The sequence below is a fragment of the Argopecten irradians genome, chromosome 1, assembly GCF_041381155.1.
Source record: "Argopecten irradians isolate NY chromosome 1, Ai_NY, whole genome shotgun sequence".
NCBI classification, from domain to species: domain Eukaryota; kingdom Metazoa; phylum Mollusca; class Bivalvia; order Pectinida; family Pectinidae; genus Argopecten; species Argopecten irradians.
In genome coordinates this window covers 17,069,880-17,086,678 of record NC_091134.1, presented here as the reverse complement: position 1 = coordinate 17,086,678, position 16,799 = coordinate 17,069,880, and the positions used below count along the sequence as shown (strand labels likewise).

At 36.1% G+C, this 16,799-nt stretch overlaps 1 protein-coding gene across 2 annotated transcripts in view; it reads left to right on the top strand.

Annotated features, from left to right (window-relative positions):
* LOC138319164 (uncharacterized) overlaps positions 1 to 16,799 on the top strand; it is a 169,700-nt gene that overhangs the window by 25,229 nt on the left and 127,672 nt on the right. The gene's annotated exons all lie outside the window — the stretch shown is intronic.

Genomic DNA, 16,799 nt, shown 5'->3' with positions numbered 1-16,799 from the left:
GGTGTATGCGCAAAGAGACCATTGAAGACTCTCCAGTGAAAAGTTCTCTTAAAGTGCTTTCCAGACTTGGCAAAGAGTGAAAACTTCACTGCAGACCTCATTTATGACCTCAAAGAAATCCACCTGTGCCACCTATGGTTCACAAAAAATTTAGGAATTGTGTTTCATACGGGAATTAAGGAGAACCAACTCAAAAACCTCCGCAGAATGTTTGATCTGGTGTCTTTTCCATCATGCCGGGGAAGTCTGGAACATTCATATACGATATGTGAATCTAGGTGAAACTAGGTTGGAAAACAGGAAGAGCTCCCACATCCCTGAAGCCGATGTTTCTGATCTTAACTCTGACCATGGACAGTTGACAAGTTAGAACCACGATGGTAACCCAGGTAATGTAATGTCACATCAGGTCACCGAGGTCGAAGACGACACTCTGGCGAGAAAGCACGCACAAACGAAAATGATTAGCATTAAGAACTAGTGAAATGAAATATGTGACACTGTAGTAACCATCTTAATATCTTGCGTTATACACAGGAAATAAACAATGGATGTGCTCATTCTAAAAGACACAATATGTTTCGAAAAGTGTCATGGTATTTGTAGTGTTAGCGGTTTGGAAAAAATAACAACTTCATATGCCGCATCCGGTGATTGGTTTGTAAACCAAATGATGGTATTACAAATCTCTGTTGCATTTCTATTGATATTTTTGTTGTTGTTGTTTTAAACAGATTGATAAGAGGTCAAATAAACTGATTGTGATATAACAATTTGTTGTTGGGAAACAATTTGCTGCGTCAAGCCAAATATGAAAAAAAACTGCTGAAAAATTACCATTTTTGAAAAAATAGCTCTGTACTATCCCAAATTCAGAGTAATTTCCCATTCACAGTAAAATTAACACAAAAACCTGAATGATTTTTATACTACAACATCAGTACGATTAATATCTTGTAGAGTTGAAGAGTATTAAAATATCAAAAAGAAAAAAGCTAAGCATCTTTGTTATTGTTTACATACTTTGATTATTGTTTTTAACTCGATCGTTATTTGCTTAGGGTTGTTCTTTTCCAAAATAGAAAAAAACCCTGAATCCCTTTCGTTTTGATCTTCTGTTTTTACTGTGAATACGGTATTATGGAACTCTAGTTGGCAACAGAATCAACATTCTTTTAAAGATGCGACCACCGCCAAACCGAGCATAAATGATATTTCATCACTTGAACAATAATTTGTGTGTAATCGTAATGTATATAAGTCAAATTAACACAAAAAAAAATTACGGTTAAAATAATTTATTTGCCTCTGGTGCAGCGCTTGTCAGTACTTCATTTCCATATAGGATACAGTTGCAACCACAGTGGTATTTTTTTTTTAATTTTAAAGATGCTCCACCGCCGTCAGAGCATAAATGATATTTCATTATTTGAACATAATGCGTGTTTCATCGTGTATGTATAAGTCTAGATAACACAAAATATAATATAAATAATGTATTTTGCATTTGGTGCTTGGCGTTAATTCAGTACTAATTCCATTTTAGGATATACATGTAGTTTCTCGGATTTTTTTCGGGAAGCAATATAATTATTTTTTCAACATTTTTAAATAGAAGTAGGAAATTAGCAAGCTCAAAACATTTTTAATGGTGGTAAAATGGTTGTGTTAACGTCTGTAACTTTTGTTAACTGACTGAAAAGACTAAAATCGTCTGCTCTGTTTTTGGATAGTTAAAATCTATCATTTTGTCAGCCAGTGGGAGGCATCTTTAAGGAGCACAAAATGAACAAACAAGATAGGTAATATAATACATACTACAAAAACACCACAATGATAAACCATTAAGCCTTCTACCCAAGACCCTTTCAAGAAGAAGACTTGGGAGAAAGGCTAAATCGGTTTTATTATTGTTGTTTTTTAATATTTGTTATCCACTTAAAAGTACATGCTACATATTTTTTTACTTATACATATCAAAGAAACACAATTTAACCAAAGGATGGACAAATTTATTGGATTTATTACTTGTGCCTTTATTACTGTCACTCAGATAAGTTTTGACAGTCTCTTCGACCTTTGACTCATCAAGGTTTTTTACAATGTTCACCGGTATATTGGAATTGATGTTGTGTTTAATGAGGGAGGATTGCCTAAAAAAATTGACCAATTGATTTTGTTTACACTGTTGGAATATCTTCTTTTCCATATACTTACCATAAAAACACCTATTATTTTAGTGTCCTTAAAATCTTGTCTAAGCACACGATTGGGTCAGTTCATTCAATTACTTATATCAATTGTTTTTACAAGTTCATTTGAATGAGTATTACACAGTTCATCTGTTCTGCAAACTGACCGAAAAATTTGAGACTTAATTTTTTTCTTTCCGTAATCTAATGAAAAACTTATTTAATAGGACAGAGTTACACATATCATGTTGCCATAGAAAACAGAAGTTTACAACACGCGAAATTATGCAAATGTATTATGTTTTAATTCTTTGATTTTTATGCCTTTAGTATGTTAAGATTTTTACAATTAATTAAATTAACATCTGTCAAAATGCAAAATGGAATTTTTTAGACCAGAAAACTTGTCTTCATGGGCCTGACCATATGTACTCCATTTTCATGAATGACAAAGACAATTTACTGAATTTGTCGGCAGTATTATAGTAAACTGCCCAAAAACTCATTTTCAGCTCTTAATTTGTATTGTTACACTTTATAGAATAGTCAGGTAAAGGACGGCTAACGTTGGTAAAAACGTTTCGTTAATATATCCAGTATTTCTTATGCAATTGAAAAAATAAAACTACTTCTCAAAACTCGCTCTGCATGCCAAGAAAGTCAATTTATACTTACAGGAAACCTTGGTTTCAAAGAGCAAACTTTCTAGCCCTGTTGCTAATCATTTACATGGTGGCATGTACCATAATTTAACTGGTCCAAAACAGGACAACGTAAAGCAAAACTTGGACCGCCCGTTTTGAATATATAAGGGGACTCTTGGCAAGGCCATGGTAAAAGCCAATTAGACTGGTTTTCTTTTGCCCAACTATTCACTTTAAAAACCTATGGCACGTATTGTTAATTCTCAAAATGTCTGGTAATTTTGTGGTGGTGAATATAAGTAAGTATTAAAGCTCTTTTTGATTCATGGACTTTTAACTATTACGGCACATATTTTTAAACTTGCCCTGATAAAGAAATGCATCAAAACAATAACCTTTCTTGATGATTTCTATTCCAACACCAACTGGGATGAAAGCAGTCATCCATTGGACAGAGTAGAATGTCTAGCAAGACGACTCACTGATTATTCCTCAGGCCTGTATCAAAAGTTGGGGACCGATAAGTATCAAGACGATTGTAGTGTAACAGAAGTACCAGCAGTAATTTCTCCGAGTGGCTGCCTGGGGTTCCACCAAGTCACAGCCGGACTCAGTGGTGAATGGTGACAAAACTTGTGTTTCTTCTGGTCTGCTGTGATAGATATGCTTTATCACTGAAACAGGGCTTTTAGACTTTTGGAGTGGAGAGAGCAATTATGTTTACTTTTCACTAGAGTACTTTCAAGTGATCGAAGATGATTGTGTTGCTTTTTGTGAGTAAGATACTTTTTTCAACCTCTCCAGTTACTTCGCTTCCATGTTGGTTAAAAGAGAATCTTCACACCATTCATTTGATCGATATTGGCAACATCATCTTGTTTACCTTTGTTTGAAGTGTTTCTGCCTTCTTCAGCAGTCATCTCAACACCCTCTTTTTTCATCTGAGAGTATTTTTTCTTTCTTTCTTTTAAACTTTTCTGATAAAACAAGATCAAAATTGTCTTCCCCCCTGTCGTCCCTATTACTGAATCACTAAGATAAGGAACTGTTGTAGATGTGCTCACACACAAAACAGCATCTCTGAATTCTGACCAGTGTAGCCAGTTCTCTTATAAGGTTTCTTTTCCAGATGTTATCATTTTTATCGGTACAAATGATGAGTAGACACATCTATCCAATCAAACCACTACGAAGCTTTTATGTGCCAAGTCCTTTGTACTAGCATCGCACTTCCACGTGCATGTCATCATGGCAAACCCCCCCAACAACTATTTTAAGCCATTCTTCTCTAGCTGACAATCACATATTGCCGCGGGTTATCCCAGATAAGGGAAGCTATGCTTTTTATCAAAACTCATTGAGTGCATTCCTTCATTTACAAATGTTTCACAAAGTTTTTGGACTTCTTTCTTTGGGGGGCAGATACTTCCAGAAACTCTTATTGTATCTTATCATCAACTAATGACTTTCTGCAGTGCTTGTCATACACAACACCATTAAAGTCATCTCAAAATTTGCTGATAAACTCAACAAGGACTTTGTTTTTCATTTTGAGAGTAACATCAACTTTCCTGTTTGATGCAGAGGGACTTGCTGTCTTGCTTGATAAGAACTTCGTCAAAACACATCATAGACAGCACCTCTGGCATTTGCAAACATTATCTTCAGGACACTTCCAATAATCGTTATCTTTGTGTTTGATGCCCCATGATCTTGAAAATAGCAATTGGAGTTTACGTTACTCTTATTTCCTTAAGTAACAAATCCCTGTCATCATCACTAAGGGAAGCAATGTGTAAGTCAGGATGACTAACATCATGATAAATTATTGATCTTTCATAATTCATCCAACACTTTCTGGAAATCTATTCATGTAGATGTAGGATTTGTAAGGTTTATCTGCACCCTCTGCTGTTCTGTTTGAAATTCAACCATAGCATTTGGCTCAAGGGTTTTCAAGTGATTACTGAATCCCAGTTGTATCAATTGATCTTGGCATTCTTAGCGCTTACATATAAAGATATAGATTTTATAATTGCTTGATCATTGATTTTGCCCTTGTGGCGTAGAACTCTGACTTCTTTGGCCTTGTGTTGAACTCTGACCTCTTTGACCTTGTGGTGTAGACATATGACCTCCTTGACCTTGTGGTGTAAACATATGACCTGCTTGACCTTGAGTTTTCTACACATATGACCTCCTTGACCTTGTGATTTGGAGCTATGACTTCCTTGATCTTGTGGTGCTGTTATATAACCTCCTGGACTTTGTAGTGTACCTTGACTTGTGATGTAGAGCTATGGCTTCCTTGACCTTGTGATACTACATTATTACTCCATGGACTTCTGGCAGAAGACCATAAGCTCCATGATCAAAGTTTCTGTATGCTTTATGGATTTATTGCTCATTGGTAACCCATTGCCTTTTTCGTTTCAGCTCCATACCACTTATCATTCTCAGCCATACTCTTCAATATGGAAAACTAAATGATTTGATGCATTTCTTCAAAGACTTCTTTGCTCGGCATATCCAGGATCTTCTGCAAATAGAAAAAAAAACTTTTTTAACTCAGTGACTTCATATATGTACAGAATTTGAAACAATTTAAGTTCAATAGAAGACACATAAGTAAACGGTAACTATTATAAGGGCGCAGCTCTTTTTGTGCCCGAACACAAATTGCGAAACACTTCTAAGGTAACACACTACACGAAAATATACATAATACCCTATCTTTATATTTTTTTTTTATTTTCAATCCAACACACTGACAGCTTCAGTTTGCAGCGCTTTTTTTTTTATAAATATGGGGTGGCGCATCATGGGTAATCATGCGTAATCACTATGGATATGATACTTTGAAGTAAGCTCATTGTATAATTGAGAAGTTCAAACGCTCTTATGATTCTGACAAAAGTAATCTTCATCTGGCGGAAGCTCAGACACCACATTCCATTATAATTAGCTGCCAAAAAACGTAATATATGTTACGGAAATAAAATTTCTTCATTCTCTAATGGGGTATCCTTCATAAATGCAAAATGCGGGTTTTGGGACGAGGATAGAGAATGAATACATGTATATGAATAAAAAAATAAACAGAAAAGTCGGCTCCATTATTTCCATAAATTGCACTTTTTAACATTGTATATTAATGGTTACTGAAATATCTTGCTGTGCCTTTTAAGGCCTTGCCTTCAGTTATCGAGGACGGGTTATTACAAGGCGAATCTTTGTCACCGATAATGTTTTCTTTGTTTGTAAATGATATGGAATCAGAATTTATTGAATCTAATTGTCAATGTTACCAAATACAGATGCTTAACCTTTTTATGATTATGTATGCTGACGACACTGTTTTGTTCTCCGAAAATGTTGATGATTTACAAAATATGCTTGACTTCCTGAAAAGATATTCTGATCGATGGAATTTGTCAGTAAATATAGATAAAACCAAAATTGAAGTATTCAGAAAAAATAAATGTTTATTACCAAATGAACACTGGAAATATGTTGGTATCGATATTGAGGTGGTAGACCAGTTTTGTTATTTCGGTTTAGTTTTTAATTACAATGGTAAGTTTACAATAGCACAGAACAACATTGCTATAAAAAAAGTATTCTGCAGAGAAAATCATTTTATTTTCTTAATCGTAAAATGAAAAAAGTTTATATTGAATGAAAATACAAAACTTTTCTTTGTTTGATACTTACGTATCTTGTATTTTGAATTATGCTTCCGAAGGTCTGGGGCTATAATACTGCGCCACAAATTGAAAAGTTTATTTGATGTTTTAAAGTCAATATTGGGTGTTAAAGAATCTGTTAACAATCCCATGTTCTATTTGGAATTGGGACGTTTTCCTTTTCACATTACGAGAAAGATTAATATTGCGAAATATTGGCTTCATTTATTGAAGACCGAAAACTGCATATTGAGGGCTTGTTATGACGAATTTGTTGAACTTAATAGTAAAAGGCCCAATTGCAAAGATAATTTGGTATATCATTTGAAAAAAGATTTATGTTCATTTGGTTTTGGTGATATATGGTATGCACAGAACGTTAAAAATGAAACGTATTTTTTGTTATTGTATAAACAACGTTCGCAAGACATTTTTATTCAAGAAATGAGATCTAGTTTAGAAAGTTCTTCAAAGTGCATTATATACAAACATATCGTTGATAAGCTTATGATACAGGATTATCTCAGTAAACCATTGACTTTCAAAATAAAGCGAATAATATCCAAATACAGATTAAGTGCCCATTCTTTAAACATTGAAACTGGTAGATACACCGGTATCCCTAGACTACAAAGGTTGTGTACTTGTTGTGATAGTCATGAGGTTGAAGATGAAGTCCATTTTATTTTATTTTGTCCAAGATTTTTAGATTTAAGGGTAAAATATTTAAAACCATACTTTTATCGTCGACCTTCTGTTTTCAAGATGATTGAATTGTTTTGTAGTACCCATGTAAAAACTTTAAGAAATTTTGGTAAATATTTAATTCAGGCAACGACTAGAAGAAAGGTACTATTAAATAGTTAAGCAGTTTATTTATATAATACATGTATTGAACACAAATTTATCTTAGCAAATTGCACACAAGATCTCTCATTACCAATACTTATTGTCTTTTCTATAATTCATGTAGTTTGAAAACTGCAATTGTAAATTAACTGTAACTGTATGATACACATATATTTTGTTTCTTGTTTTCTTATGGCAAACTTATTAATATTCACACATGCTTTTTGTAATGTATATCATATTTTGTGTTGTATTACATTGGCTGTGTTCTCCGCCATCTTGCACATATTTAATATGTTGTCATATGTATGTTTATTGTAATCCTATATGCTGTTTGCATTCGGAATAAAATGAATTGAAATTGAATTGAAAGTCATATTAGACTTTATGTAAATTCAATTAAACAATGCATGAAACTATTCTTTGTTGCAGTAGCACTTAATATCCCTTCTGTCCTTTCTAAAAAATAGCTGTAATAAACTTCAAAACAGCTACCTGTTGACCATCTTGTTGACTCATCAATCCCAAAATGCAATATGCACAACTATGTCAAAGGAAAAAATTCGAAATTCGTTCCCTGACATTTCCGTCCAGATTGTGAGTTTCCGGACTATCGGCAATCCGGATTAATCGCGGATCCACTTGAGATCCCTCCTTGAGTTCTTTCTGAGAAATAGTAGTAACAAACTTCAAATACACTTCAACTATCAAAATCAAAGATGTCAGTCTGTCGGTCATCTTGTCGACTGATTGGTTCCAAAATGAAATATGCACGACAAGGGTCCTAGAAGAACCAACATATGACAATTGAGATATATCTCTCTAAGAACTTTGTGAGAAATCGCGGAAACAAACTTTAACTATCAAAATCAAAGATGGCGGCCGGTTGGCCACTTTGTTCACCGATTAGTCCCACAATGCAATATGCACAACTATGGTCCTAGGGGAACATACAAATGAAATTTGAGACAGATCCCTTTAGTACTTTTTGAGAAATAACGGTAACAACCACCAAAATCCAAGATGGCGGCCAGTCGGCCATGTTGTTGCTTGATTGGTCCCAATTGTAATATGCACAATTAGGGCTCTAGGAGAACCTACAATATATAAAATTTGAGAAAAATCCCTTAAATACTTTGAGAAATAAAGGTAACAAACTTTAACTATCAAATCCAAGATGTCGGCGGCGGTTGGCCATTTGTCAAAAGATTTGTTTCAAAATTTGATATGCAAACACTAGGGTCCAAGGAAACCTACATATGAAATTTGGGGACAGATCCCTATTAATACTTTTGAGAAACAGCTGTAAAAAAAACTATATCTACCAAATCAAGATGGCGGCGTGCGGGCCATCTTGTTGAGTGATTGGTCCCAAACTGCATATCAAATTTTAACAAGGACCTAGTCATTCAGATCCCCTGCCAATTTTGGATATCAAAGCTGCAGTACGTTTGATTGTGGGAGGACTTTATGTGTATGAAAAAAACCAGAACAAAAGGAAAGTTGGATGCAAAAGACAGATGGAGTATTAATTCAAGTAGCGCGGCGGCTGCAGGCTGCAAATTGTCTGACTCCGGTATTACAAAGACCTGACATTCTTTTATTCAGGGGACTACAAGTATTATAAACAGAAAGACAGAGAGGTGGAGTTTTTGGCAATAGATCACACAATTAAACCAATTTACCATGATAATTTTCAAGCAATGCGGTACACGGTTACGGAAAAACCGCAACAAAAAATGACAAACCCTAAAAAATAGCAAAAGGTACTAACTAGGACCCTAAACAGAAAGTGTCACTATGACTAGTTGTGATCGGAAAATAATCTCTGTACTGGTTTGGTTAGTAGTTAAACAGCTCTCACGGAACTGAACCTGCTCACAAAACAAATGACTTGATCATTTAGAGCAATGTTTCTATGTTACAGAAAAAAGCACAAAAAGTCGAAAACCTGAAAAATAGCAAAAGGCACTACTAGACCATAAGAACAATGTGTCTATGAAGTTTCATGGAAATATCTCTACTGGTTTTAGAGTTGTGCTGCGGAAACGATTATTGGTACAAAAAATCTGCCATTTTCAGCAATGTTTCCATGGTTACAGAAATAAGTGCAAAAAGTGAAAACCTAAAAAAGCAAAAGGCACTACTAGACCATAAGACTAATGTGTCTATGAAGTTTCGTGGAAATATCTCTGCTGGTTTTAGAGTTATGCTCCGGAAACGAACCTGGTACAAAAAATGATATTTTCAGCAATGTTTCCATGGTTACGGAAAAAAGTGCAAAAAATGAAAACCTAAAATAGCAAAAGGCACTACTAGACCATAAGACCAATGTGTCTATGAAGTTTCGTGGAAATATCTCTTCTGGTTTTAGATTTATGCTCCGGAAACGAACCTGGTACAAAAATATGATATTTTCAGCAATGTTTCCATGGTTACGGAAAAAATGCAAAAAAAATGAAAACCTAAAAATAGCAAAAGGCACTACTAGACCATCAGACCAATGTGTGTATGAAGTTTCGTGGAAATATCTCTACTGGTTTTAGAGTTATGCTCCGGAAACCATTCGTACGGACGGACGGACGGACGGGACGGACGGACGGACGGACAGACGGAACCCATTTGTAATCCCCCGCCAACTTCGTTGGGCGGGGGATAATAAAATCTGTTACCTGTAAGTGATCGAGATCGGGTTACTCAGTCGAGGGCTAAGATTTTGTAACATAATCCCAACCGAGGCGTTTAGCCGAGGTTGGGATGTTACAAAATCTTAGCCCGAGACTGAGATAACCCGATCTTGATCACTTAAAGGTAATAGATTTTTTTTCTCGCGCCTCTAAGATATAATAAAACCATCCATAAACGCATTCAGAGTAAAATTATGCCGTCTTGGGCCTCCTGGTTCAAAGCCGATTGACCATTTCATCTGCGTTTCGAATTTAGTCATTCCGCGTAAAACTATAGTTCGGTTATATCAAAGAAAAAAGCTGATCAATCGGTACATACTATTTTAATCATTAAAAACAACAACCAAAAAATGCATGGTAAATGCTGAATGTACATATTTCTAATAATATTGATTGTCTGAAGCGTGTGACGTCATCGATTCGAGAGTATGACGTCACATGCGCGGACTGTTACATGAATGGTGTAAAATTCCGCCAAAAATCGCGTAAAGGTACCAGACAGATCGGACGAGATAGAAAAATCTAGCACTGGGTATCATGTGAGATTTCCCTGTCCGAGGTGCGAGAAAAAACTATCCCTTTTGTACTTGAGAAATAGCGGTAAAAAGCATTGTTAATGGATGGATGGAAGGACAAATGGACAGACCAGAACACAGATGAAAAGCGATTTGGAAATGATCTTGAGTATGCCAAAGTATTGCAAACTCACCCAATAATCTCGGGTTGACCATGAAAGTTAAAGATCAGGTCATCAAACAACCCGGGTTTCAAAACCAGGACCAATATGTCAACAGTGGGTAGACCAGTGGGTAACACACCCTTTCTTTGACATACAATGGTTGGTTTGCCCTTCTTTGACATACAATGAGTGGCTCCACCTTTTTGACATACAATGGTTGGCTTGCCCTTCTTTGACATAAAATGGGTGACCTCCCCTTTTTTGACATACAATGGGTTTGCCTCCCTTCTAAGACAGACAGTGGATGGTTCATCCTTCTTTGGTAGACAGTGGTTGGCTCCCCCTTCTTTGACATACAATGCATGGCTTCCCTTCTTTGACATACAATGATTGGCTCACCCTTCTTTGACATACAACGAGTGGCTGCCCCTTCTTTGACATACAATTGGTGGCTTGCCCTTCTTTGATATACAATGGATGGCTTGCTCTTCTAAGGCAGATAGTGGGTGGTTTCCCCCTTCTTTGACATACGAATGAGTGGCTCCCCCTTCTTTGACATACAGTGGGTAGCTCCCCCTCTTTTGTCATTTAATGATTGGCTTACCCTTCATTGACATACAATGATTGGCTTGCCCTTCATTGACATACAATGATTGGCTTCCCTTTCATTGACATACAATGATTGGCTTGCCCTTCATTGAACATACAATGATTGCTTTACCTTCATTGACATACAATGATTGGCTTGCCCTTCATTGACATAACAATGTTTGGCTTGCCCTTCTTTGACAAACAGTGGGTGGCTGCCCCTTCTTTGAAATAAATGGGTTGCTCAATCTTCTTTTGACATACAGTGGTTTAGCTTGCCTTCTGTGACATTCAATGGTTGGTTTGCCCTTCCTTGACATACAAAAAAATGGGTGGTTCCTCCTTCTTTGATATTTAATGGGTTGGCTACCCCTTCTATGACATACAATGGGCGGTTCCTCCTTCTTTGGCATAACATGGGTGGCTACCCCTTCTTTGACATACAATGGGTGGATTGCCCTTATTTGACATACAATGGGCTGCCTGCCCTTCTAAGGCAGACAGTGGGTGACTCACCCTTCTTTGGAGACAGTGGTTGGCTCCCCATTCTTTGACAAACAATGGGTGGCTTGCCCTTCTTTGACATTCAATGGTTGGCTCACCCTTCTTTGACATACGAGTGGCTGCCTCTCTTTGACATACTATTGGTGGCTTGCCCTTCTTTGACATACAATAAGTTGCTCCCCTTTCTTTGACATACAATGATGGCTACCCTTTCTAAGGAAGACAGTGGGTGGCTCGTCTTTCTTTGGTAGACAGTGGTTGGCTCCCCTTCTTTGACATACAAATGGGTGACTCCTCCTTCTTCGACAAACAATGAGTGGCTCCCCTTCTTTGACACACAATGGGTGACTCCTCCTTCTTTGACATGCAATGAGTGGCTCGCCCTTCTTCGACAGACAATTGATGGCTAGCCCTTCATTGACATACAATGAGTAGCTCGCCCTTCTTTGACATACAATGTGTGGCTTGCCTTCATTGACATATAATGCATTGGTGGTGTACCATAAATTGGTGTTTTAGCATATATCTATCATGATGTGTGTTAAGTTACACAAAACAAAGATTATGAAAATGCACGTGTTGGCTACACTGCTAATGTGTAAAACAAAATACAGACAGTAGAACGTATTATCTGAAAACAAAAACTTAACAATTATCACTAGAAAATACATAAACAAATGTAATTTGAAAAAAATAATTTTTGACAAGTATACATAATATAGACAACATCTGAAATTAATTATTTGAAAATGTTTTTTCTTGCAAAGTTTATAAACATATATTTACATTTTCACTGCAGTCCCACTATGTAACCTTACTAAGCACAGTTGGCATTCATCAGTCAATGAACTTGCCTTTCAGACGTGCAATTAAAGCCCAATATGAATGCCAACTGGATAAAGGAACATTCAAAATGAAGTGTAGCTAGATTTCTATCTTTGGTTTTTATTGAATAGCATGGAAAAAAGTGACATTTTATTGTGATTGACATTAGTTTATAAATCTGTTGTATCAAACGTCTGCGAGAACTTTATTTTAGTCCAAATTACAGAAAAATATCTGACTATAGGTTGCTTGGCATACAATTGGTCATAATAATTCACTACGTTTTTCACAGCTTGTATGATTCCTTGTCTTACATCTTGGGGACGCAGTGAATCAAAGTAGTTTAGATGTCCCGAGATATTACTACAAGCTCTCCCAACTTTTGGTTGAGAGTTTGAATCTCATGTGGGCAGTTGCCAGGTACTGACAACTGGTCAGAGGTTTCTCTGCAGGTACTGCCGTTGGAAACAAAGACAGAACAAAACAAACAGTAAACTCCCCCTTTTAAACAAGGGGTGGGCTATTCTACTGCGAGTGCTTACATATTCATCTGCAGACTTATTTACAATTTTTTGAAACACTTACTAGTGCCATCTTATGTATGATATGACACATAGAGATGATTTAACATTTTTATGCATAATTATCTCTATATTTCATATCATAAATCGTCAAAGGGAGAAATGGAAGAGTTTGGTTGCCTATGGAGAAGCTTTAAAATCAGCTGCCTGTAAGGTCTACCCAAACAAACCTGTGAACTTTAAAGAAGGTGATGTGGTCGATCAGTTTATAGATGGTATAAAAACAATTACGAACTTAGTAGGCATGTAGGGTTCTATCAAGCTAAATGTTAGACAAGGAGGTTACTGCTGCTGTGGAATTCAAATCGTTTAGTTCGAGACGTATATTAAACTCTATCAATAGGAAACTAAAGCCAGAAATGTTCCAAGAGTTTCTCAACGACAGTGTTATATATGTGGTGGGTTTGGACATTTGTAGTATGAGTGTTCAGGTAAACAGGAAGCTAAAGCTTTGTAACAAATAGTCAGGGCCATTATATAAAGTTAGTGTCAAGGTCATAAGTTTTGTCCACATTAGAGTAAAGGGCCGTTTGTTTGCTGATATGGGTGTAGATGGGTTTGATACTGGTTTTCTTAGTGAACTCAGGATTGTGGGTTTCATTAGTGATGAACTATACTACCAAGTTTACATATAGACAGAAGGTGTATGTCTGAGTTTAAAAGCTGGAAAGCTAACAACAGCCTCTCTGGTAGTAAGTTAGTGGTGTTTGGTAAAGCGGATTTCATTTAAAAGTTGGGTGACCGTAGTTTCGTGTGCGAAACTATTGTGGTGATACTTCAGAGACTCGGACTCGGTGTCTTTGGTATTTATTTTCTTTAAGTGGTGTAGGAGAAATACATTTTGGTGATTTTTGTGAAGAGTCTGAAGTTGGGGAACCACTGGGTACTACTTAATGCAGAACCTGCTAGCTATACTGAAAATTGATATTGGTTGTTACTATCCAGATTATTGTTTGTAGGAAGATGTTGTTAACGATGGTGTCAAGTCAAGATACGTGTACATGAGGCAAAAGCGAAGGCAATAGGAACTGTTTTTTTTTTTTTTTTTTAATTAATTGTGATTTTATTTAAACTGTTTTTGGTGATAATTTATGATTAAGTGATGAATGCAAACATTGTATGCAAAGGGATGTACATGTATCTTATTTCAGATGTCAGGTCAAGATGTCGAAGCTGAAATCAATTATAACCATCATTTAAAAAGAAGGCTTAAATATCAAAGCTTAAATATGATATGAGACTGGTGCAGAAAATGTGATATTTGAGCACACATAATAAATACATTGTTAAGGCTATATTGTATGTCTCTGTCTTGTGTTGTCCTTTATCGGTGTATTCCGATATTTCAGGTTTTATTTTACAGCTTTACAGGAGGAGAAGAGGGTATAATGCAATCAAGATTCATTATACAAATTTTAGAACACGAGAAGCTGTAATGCTGGCGTCCATGTATGTTCTGTAAAGAAGACTGTCACCTTATGAATGTATGTGTTATTTTTTGGGAAGCCCTATTACTTGTGTTGATTTTGGATGAAGATTGTTCATTAGAATTCTGTGTCTTTGGAATTGTGTATGAACACACATTTTTGGTTTTGAATTAAAATTTGTTTATTTGAATTGTGACAAGTAAATATTGAGTATGTTCTTTTGTGTAAGAAAAATACTAACTAAAATTAGGTTTTTTTCTTAAAAAGAAAGGAAAGTGTATGAAAGTTTCGATATTTTTGTACATATATGTTGACCATGGCCATGGTGAAGTGTGAGTGTATATATATGAGCAAGTGATATTATATAATGTTAATACTTTAATTACCTCAATACCAATGAATGCTTATCATTATATAATGTATTGTTATGGATGTGTACGTGGCTACCCTATCTATATATATTCTACTTTCACTTTCAGTTCTATCCTGTGTTTCTATTGGTTACTGTCATGAGACCGGCTAACTACAAAGGCACGATTCTACATCTATTTTGTCAGTCTGTTGAAGCTTCTCGTGCTGTTCAAACTCATTCTTCTCTTTTTCTGTTGACATCTTTATGTGTAAAGTGTGTGTTTTTTTTTGTTAGTAGCAATGTTTTAGCTGACCAGTGAGATGTTGTGCTGTTCTGGTGTCCTGTGACCTAATTACTTGTAACTTGTCCAGGCTGACAAGTACTGTAAGTCGTGTGTAAGTACTGTACATTGTGAACCTTTTCATATTTGTTAATAAAATCTTTGTTCACTGTATTAACATGTTAACTGTTTCTTGTGTCAATACGGAACCCTAAACAGAACCTGGATGTATGAGGCGGAGGTAGGTTCAGTCCTACTACACAATCATGGTTTTTGTGCTGCTTGCCTTGTAGGATATTTTGGGTTCCTTTAACCAAACAATTTCCTTGTCAAGGTTGCCTTTGACCTGTTGGTCCATGTACAGTACGTTAAGTTGCTGCAATGTAGTTGGGGTATGCTGCTCTCTCATTAAAAACTTCAAAAACAATGCAATTTCGAACTTACATACATATATATGTACATGATCGAGGTTATCCTCCCTAGGCTTTTTAATCACCAACATTGCCTTGCTTAGCAAATGAAAATGCCATCCCCTTCAACATGACCGCCCTGGGCCCCCTTTTTGTGTTTCTCAGGTTCTGCCCTTTTCTACGTTATTTTCTTGCGAGAGCTGCATCTGGTCCTAATGCTGCCTTGAGATTGTACCCTTCTCAATTTAGGGGTTAACAACATTCCTTTCGCCATTTCGCAGCCTCATGAGCAAGGAACTCTGGCCTTACAGAATCCTAGATACAATTATTGGGTATGTGGTCTAGCGACTGCTTTAAGCACTATCTCAAATCAAATCGCCAAAAATGCTTGACTGCCATTCAAGCCTTTTGTGCACCTCTCCCTTCCCAGGATTTAATCCATTTTTTATTAAGCTTCTATCAACCTTAACTCTAACTTAAGTTTTCACAATTATTACAAGGTTAACTCTTTCCGCACCATAATTGCGGACAGGGTTCCGGACCGAAAGTCATGCATTATTAGGCTCCTCTCCAAACATTTGAGCAATATGCCGGTGTGTGTTATTGTGCATGTACTGGAAAGGGGGACAAGACTATGTTTTTCTGTCTTGTAATTACGACAACAGGGTGATGTGATGTCACATTTTTCTATTGTCTGTATATATATACATGTATATGACAACGATATGCAAAGTGTTAAAGAACTGACAATTTGTCAAACTTAAGATCATGAACATTTACATTTTTTAATGTGTGTGTACATGTGTTAGAGTATGATGCACACATATTTTTCTGGTAGGTATGTTACATACTTTTTGAGTTATGTTTGCAATTTTCAGAATTTCAAAATGACGTGAGATCATAAAAATGTGAAAGACTTTTGGCACGTTAGTGTATATGTCTACTTTCGGTTTAAAAGCGCATCTCGTTGATATATTTCCTGTATATAAGCTGTCGAAACATTTCACTAACATGCACCAAAATAAAATGACTGACGAAGATTTGGAAATAACAATCTCCCGCTTATACAACAACTCACCATTGATCGTTGATATG